The sequence below is a fragment of the Glossina fuscipes genome, unplaced genomic scaffold, assembly GCF_014805625.2.
Source record: "Glossina fuscipes isolate IAEA_lab_2018 unplaced genomic scaffold, Yale_Gfus_2 174, whole genome shotgun sequence".
NCBI classification, from domain to species: domain Eukaryota; kingdom Metazoa; phylum Arthropoda; class Insecta; order Diptera; family Glossinidae; genus Glossina; species Glossina fuscipes.
Genome location: NW_023998517.1, coordinates 492,768 through 500,672, shown reverse-complemented (window position 1 = coordinate 500,672; position 7,905 = coordinate 492,768). Strand labels below are relative to the sequence as shown.

The 7,905-nt window shown below is 32.3% G+C and overlaps 1 long non-coding RNA gene across 1 annotated transcript; it reads right to left on the bottom strand.

Moving 5' to 3' along the window:
- Positions 1-694: 694 nt before the first annotated feature.
- LOC119641743 lies at positions 695-5,118 on the bottom strand. The gene is made up of 2 exons (XR_005247880.1): positions 5,080-5,118; positions 695-2,362 (listed from the first exon to the last, which is right to left on the bottom strand). It is a non-coding gene; the product is annotated as an uncharacterized LOC119641743 (long non-coding RNA).
- Positions 5,119-7,905: the final 2,787 nt, after the last annotated feature.

The window sequence follows — 7,905 nt, the reverse complement described above, 5'->3', positions numbered from 1 at the left end:
AATAAAATGAAAAATGAGGAAAAATTATTAAAGAGTGGGGACGGACTTCACGGACGCAGTAGAATAGACTATAAAAATTTGTTAAATGCTTTGAGTGGATAGATATATTAAAAAATTTGACATAAATTGCGTTTATTGCTTGTTTCTCGTTCGTTATGAAATAATTTAATAATATTTTAAATCATATAACATAAAATGAGACCTAAATTAATAGAGAATAAACATAAATTAAAGAAATAATATCTACGATTAAAATAAATTATCTTTCTTTGTTCTTGTGCGTTTTTTATACCCATCACCGAAGAACGGGGCATGTACTCATTATGCCCAAAAGGAAGCTTCAGAGCCCGCCCAACGTATATGTATATTCCTAGTCAGCATCAAATTTTGAATCGATTTAAGCATGTCCCTCTGGCCGTCTGCCCCTCTGCGTAATGTCTGTTGTAAACCTTCTCTCGGCCACAAAAATAAAGTTAACGTTCAAGTTTGGTAGAAATATTGGAAATTCTGGCACGCACTTTAAAGTGGACCAAATCGGTCGGAAAGACACACCTGGAATACCAAGTAAACTGAGGACATTTCCCTTCTGCAAAAGGAATAAAAAATTGTTTTTTTACTCATTACTCATAAACTACACCAGATATATAAAAATTTGACCATATGTGCTTTATTCGATCGCAATTTTTTTTACTCGTTTTTTTTTTTTTTTCCTTTATTTGTATGTATACATGCGTACGGTTCGCCGATGCCTGCTAAGCCTCGTAAAAAGTCGGCAAAGTTGAAATCTCGTTTCTAAAATAAGAATAACGCACCATTGTGTTTAAGCGCTAACAGCTTCAATGTAAAAGCGTTTTTTGTCTCTTTCTATTCACTAGAAATTTTTTGTAAAATTCACATTTTACATTATTTGTTTTCACTTCACTTCATTTGTTTTCGCGTTCTTACGGCTATCAAACGAGAACTGTTTCACTAGCAACAGCTGCATTGTTGTTTTTGGTTTTTTTTTTTTTTATTACCATCATAAAAATCATTATTTACCGGAACGAACGATTAGTAACAAATTCTTTTTGAAGTTGAACATAAATATTTATGAATATTTCTTATTTTTAATTAGCGGAAAAGGCATTACCAACGCATCGTAATCATGTGCTTGCTTTTAAAAGTATTTAGAAAATAAAAAAAACCTCATTAATGTTTAATGTAACAACTACGAGCTATCGCAGCCGCTAAGTGATAGATTTGATATATTGCAACGTATAACGATTTTCTGTAATTTTTACGTTTCATCTCCTCTCAACAACAAAAAAAAAAATTTAACTTTTACATTTTCGATCAACTTCTTTCGCGATTAAGTCCGTCTCACTGAATTGTCATTTTTAGAACGTAGCATAGGTTCTATTTACAACTCATAGGAAGAAGAACTTTTATTTACGACATTTTTAATGGTCGTTCTGGTGGCGTTCTTGCTCCAATTATACAATTCAACTCCCTTAACTCAATCGACTTTGCCTCTCGCAAATATTCTGCTTTGGCAGGTAAAGCATTATGAATATGATGTTTGGTGTTTTCTATTTTGGAATTTGACTTTTTTTTTTCTATTACCAACTCAGGTGACTTTGGAGTAAAGAAAGGTAATAATTCAACTAGATTGATTCGAACTATCGAACGTTGGAAAGACCACAGCTGATAAGTTGTTCTGAAGGCGGGTAGTACGGTTAAAAACGTGGTAGCGATAGTGTATCGTGTGGTATGCAGACAACTGCAGGACGAGTGGATAAAAACGCTGAGAAAGGCGTGTAATCCTGTTGTGAGATTTAATTGGCGAGCATCTCTCTTTTATTTCCATAGAACATTTGCCCTAAACGTAGCTCTACATAAGCATCACGCAAACCACGTTAAGCCGATGGTCTGAAGCATCGGGTGTTCTGTGCATACTTTCGTCATTTTGAGCCTTTTGCTGTAGGCACTCGGGGGCTTTTAAGCAAAGTTTGAAGGCACCCTCCCACACGTGAGTGTTATAATATAATGGTCCAGTAAAGGCGGCGTAAATGGTGCTGGTACCGACTGCAATGAAGTATTTTTTGCATCGCTTTAAAAAACCAAGCTCTGCATTTTTCGACACTTTGAACACGTGTTCTATTCCATGCCCAGAACATTAAAGATTGCCGATCCTTGTACATTAACACAATCAAAGCAGGGAAGTTGCTCATCACTTGTCTTTTGCATTAACAGACCGCTTTCGGTTTTGGTAGCACTAATTTCTACCCTGTTTTCGCAACCCTGTTCAGATATATTTATGAGGTCTCGACTTCGCGCGTTATTCATTATGCATATCGTTGCTGCACAATCTCCAAAGGAAAATCTAAAAAAAACGATTAGTTTTCATGCAAAGCATCGAATCGTATTAACATAAATCTCTGCTTAATTGCGGGGAAATGAGATTATTTTTCATTTCTATACCCATTATGTGTTCGACCTATAAAATTCTCAAAACCAATTAGTTCACCTTTTTATTATTATTATTATAAAGAGAATAAATTCGAAGACTAAAGTCTTAAAGCCTTAGCATCTAAAGCTATCGGCTTTGTTGGACACACTACCGCACTTGAGATTTGAACCCAAGACCACTGAGCTGCTAGTCGAGGCTTTTTCCTGCTCGGCCACTCAGGCAGATGTAATTTTTTTTAAATATATAAAAAGTTTTTAAAGTTCATGGTCACGTTTCTAATCATAGAGAATAAGGAGTTAATTGCATTATTATTAACCGGGTAATGAAACTAGGGCCACTTTAAAATGGAAGGGAAAGATTTCACCTGAAATAATTTAATCTTCTCGAAAAACTTCCCAATAGATTCATAGAGGTTATATTGGCCTAAACTTTTTCACTCAACGCTCCTTCTGCTCAACTTTAATTTTAGTTATTCTATATTGTGGATTATTAAAAAAAGATATTCCATAATTTTTCCAGAAGTCATAGATCTACTTATCATGAGGAATGATATCCTTTCGAACTAGTGCCAAACCAAGATTCAATTTATTATCTCTATTTATTTTTGTATTCAAAAGAGTTTAAGCTACGGCTGAACGACTGACGGATAGACAGATGGCTGCATAAAGACTCGAATGGCTAGCGAATGGGATGCAGCATAGCTAAGTAAATGAGAGTTGAGACTTCCAATCTCAGCCCTGAGTGATCGTGCTTGATCACAGTTGCGGCCAGTAGACATAACATATACATATTCAGCAAACATCCACGAGGCCCTACCTCTTCCTCCTTTCCCCTTCCTCTTTCTTCTTTTCCCTTCTTCTTTCTCTCTTTTTCCAGCTCTTTCTTACCACCCCCTTATTACAACTCCTATAGCGGACCCTGCTTGATCGTTTATATTAAAAAGAAAAAAAAAACAACTCCAGAGGTCTTAAGCTAATTACAGAAAGTATGTTGGGCCAATGTGCGCTTATTCCCAGATGTAGGCAATTTTTATACAAATACATGTTGCGTTTATACGAAGAATATATGAAGAAGTCTTAATAAATATTGTGAGGCAGCAAAATCATTTCGTTTCGACTTTGAGATTGGAGCAGTTGCAGGCTTTGTGTATAATCCGATATCGGATTCGTTTCTTTTGAGAAGTCGTACATAAAAATTGATTGATTGTTCTTGGCATTATGCAAATTGTATAGCAATACTTCGTTGCCCCACTTCCTTCTTTGAGACAAGTTCAGAAATTTTGATTGCATATCTCGAATAAATAATAATGATATTCCGCACACACTCTCACACCTTTCAAGTTAGAATTGTTGGCACAACTTCGTTTAAGTTCTCAAAATTAATTGTATACACGAAATGGAAAACAGGCGTATAATAAACATTATGCAAAATTATGAAAATATGAAATTGCTCATACGTATTGTACTACGTGCCGCAGAGCAAATACAAGAAGTAAGCTTTGTATTGTTATTAGCATGATTTGAGTTAAGTCGCAAGTCTTTCTTAGCGGCTTGCGTTGATGATTTTGGCAACAATTATATATAACGTGTTGCATGAATAATCGAATATAGTAAAAAAAATAGAAAAAAAATCATAAAAAGTAAAACAAAATTTGCATTTGCACTTAAATAGAACATAAATTTCTACATTTGCATGTCAAGCAAACACATTAAATTATTTAAATTCATATTTACATATATACCAAGCGTATGCTTCATTATATTTTGGAACAATTCTTTAAAATAATTTACGATTTATTTTTTATTTTTTTCATAGTAAAACTATATTTTCACTTAAGTGCATTGCACTCTCCTATACATTAAATGCTTAAATGCTTTACGTTCGGACAAAGCAGCATTAAACAAACAATTGCATGCAACAGTAACAGAACAGTGGGCTTCTGTCTAATGGTGGCTCTTCAGCAAATTTGAATTAATGCCAAAAGACATATTTCCGTACGTCACGAGACATGAAAGTAATATACGAAATATGTCTGCATATTTTAGACTTTTTTTTTTTTTTGTAACAAAATTTATAAAAATGCGTATTTTTTAGTAATTGGATTGTTTTTTTTTTCTTTTCTTCATATACGAGTTGAGAGATGTATTACACCTATTAAATGCAATAAGCACTCTAGAGCCTACAAGTTTCGTATATTTTTAATCTCCAAAAGGAGACTTTTCGCTAATTTAGTTTTAAATTCGACAACATGATATGAGTTTTATGAGCAAAGCAGCCACGCGTATCCGCTAAAAGCGTGCTCTAATTTAGTTTTAAATTCGATTTTTTCACTGACAACAGGATAAGAGTTTTGTGAATAAAAGAGCCTTGTTTAGCTGCCTATATGTCTCTCTCTCTCTCTCCCTATACTGTACTTATCAATATCCTAATTAGAGCTTTAAGAACATTGTTCAATATATGTGATCGTAAACTCTTCGTTTTTTTTCTACTACTCTAATCGTTTTAACCATATATTTATAAATAATATATATATATGTATATATATATATACATATATAGGTACATATAGATAGTTCTGTCTAACTTATCTTTAAATATTTGTATAATAAAAATATTACATATTTACTCACATGTTATTTATTTACTTTTTCAATGTTTTGTTTTTGTTTTTTTTTTAATTATTTATAGTTTTTATATATATTTACTTTATCTATTTAAAGGGTTAAGAAACAAGTGGTTTTTTTTTGTTTGTTTTGCTTGCACTATTTTGCACTAATTTTGATAACGGTAGTCGTAAATTTTTTTTCACTCGATTTATTTTATCGTATAGCAAGCTAGCACCGTTAGAACGTTTTCACTGCGAGGCTCAATGATTGCAACTGATTGTATTAATGTTGTAAATAAACTATTTCAACCCCTTACTCAATGGCGGTATTTCGTTCTTCTGTTATAATATATATACACTGATAGAAATAATTTCAATTTTTTTTTTTTTTTTTTTTTGTTGAAGAGACTATGATTGATGTTGATAACAGCAACCCTCAGAAGAAATTTGTTGCAAAACAAAACTAAATAATATCAAAGGTTTCATGTATACATGTTATTATAAACATTTATTACAGAGTGCGTACAGTGGTCGCAAGGACAAACAAACTAAACTAACAAAAAGTATTATTATTATTGTTCTTCTTCTTTTTGTTAGTTTAGCAGCTTTAATCCAGTCAAATATTTTATTGATATTAAGACGTCCTTAGGTCAAAAATTATATGTTTGACCGTAACATTTGGTTCATACTCGTAGATCGGTGGGACTAAATTTCTTGAGGATCGATTGACGTATTAAAATGGTGTGCTCAAGCCGGAGGCTTGGAAATGTTTTGATCTTGATTTTCCCGACTTCCATAGGACATAAACGTGGAAGGAGGTTAGGATTAACATGCGAGTAGTGTAGATGGTACAGTCGATTTTTTCGTCAGTTTTCTCTCCAATATTTTTCCTAATATACTTTCAAAGGTCAAACTTTCCCATGGCGTCTTACAAAATTAATGGTACGGATGCTGCGTTTTTGACTGCTAGGTTTGCTCCCTCATTTCTTAAGAGATTAATATGACTTTGTATCCTAAAAATTTTAATTTTTTTGTCTCCCCACATGACAGTGGTATTGCAGTTAAAATTTAAAGAGTTACGGATAGCTATTATGACTAACAAAGTACCTATGGTGATAATCGTTTTAAGTTTGGCTTTGAGGGAAAGGTGTGTAGATTTGAGAATATCTCAAGCTTCGGTTGTAAAAGTTGACGCACTTTGTGTAGGATGTGATTAATTTGGACTTGCAAGGTGGCATCTATTACTGCATAGGCATGAGGCAAGTCATCACTCCTTAAACGTCTGTAAGGGAATGATGCTAACCACAATTTTCCAAAATCTTAGTTTTGTTTACAACCAGCTTTCTGATGGCGAGGTTTGGCGTACATTTTTTTTTTTGTATGTGAAGTGAAATATCGCAAAAATTGACATTTAAAGAAGACGTTTAGTTTACGGAAATGAAAGTGAAAAAAAAAGTATTCAAAACATTCATGAGTATCTTGAACCTGAAAAATTTTCCATCGAAACAACTTTTGTAACTAGCGTTTAGTCGAAATTTCAGAGGAATATCTTCGATAGCTTTGAAGGGGAGATGAATTTATATTTTTGATACATTTATATAAAAAAGATTATATATTACCAAACCATTTCTGTGAATATATATGGAAAGAGAATATTCTTTTTTTTTTTGAAAATAGGATAAAATCGAAAATTTTGAGATTATTCGTAGCAAGAATTATGAATTCTTCGGGTTCATCTGAACTACCCGTGAGAGCGCATTACAGATGAATAATTCAAAACGTCTTGTCAATCCGATTTGTACAGAGATTATACTTTATATGGTATTGAATACTTATTCCAAGATTACATATCCCAGTATACGTTCAGTTCCAGCAATTTAATTACAAGTTAAAAAATATATAGGCATATTTTATTTAACACGGTTAATTCGTACTGCATCGTAACGAAACTTTTTATTTATTGTTGTACACTAAGATGTGTAAAAAAAATAAGACAATTTGAACTTCGATATAATGTAAATCGAAGTAATATGTATTCTATTGTAACAAAGTTTTATTCACGTTGTATCGGAATCGTTTCACAAAATAATATAACTCATGGCAATGTATACCGTGTAGTAGAAAAACTAAGTCATACGGTGTAAAATTAGAACCCGCAAGCCTGTACTTATAAAATACTTCTTCACTTTCCAAACAGCAAATGCTCTATGCTTGAGAGATATAAATGGCAACTGATAAGAAAAGTTCAAATTCGACTTTTTTTAGCGAACACAAGCAATTTTTGTGTTTATTAGTCAAACATAAATAATTGAAAATTAGACGCGCTTATGTCTCATATAAAATGAAAAATTTCAAATCAATTTGAATTTTTATTATTTTATAACTTAGATATAGAGAATGCTGTTGTATTCTTACTCATAATATAAAAATGAAATTTTCTCATTTTTTTCATAGCGCGTTTGAGATAAGAAGTACAAATTCTTTTAACTTTTTAATTATAATTTTTTAAGGTAATAGCAGCTCGAGAAATATACTCATAAAGAAGAGAATGAATTTTTTTTTTTTTTATATAAATAAATTATGATAACATTGCACGATAAGAGTTCTACCTTGAAATAAATGACATTTAAATATAGAGAGAATCTGAACTAATTTTGGCATAGCTTATAATTTCACATTAAAAATAAATTCTTTAACAAAAAAAAAACTTTTGCGACGACATAAAATTCGTGTATACATGGCGAAGTTAGTAAATCCATAAAGAGGACACTTAACGACATTTTCGCAGCGTTCTCTGCTAATACCTTATTTCTTTCTTGAATCGTGTAGCTCACTGGACGCATTCCACCAA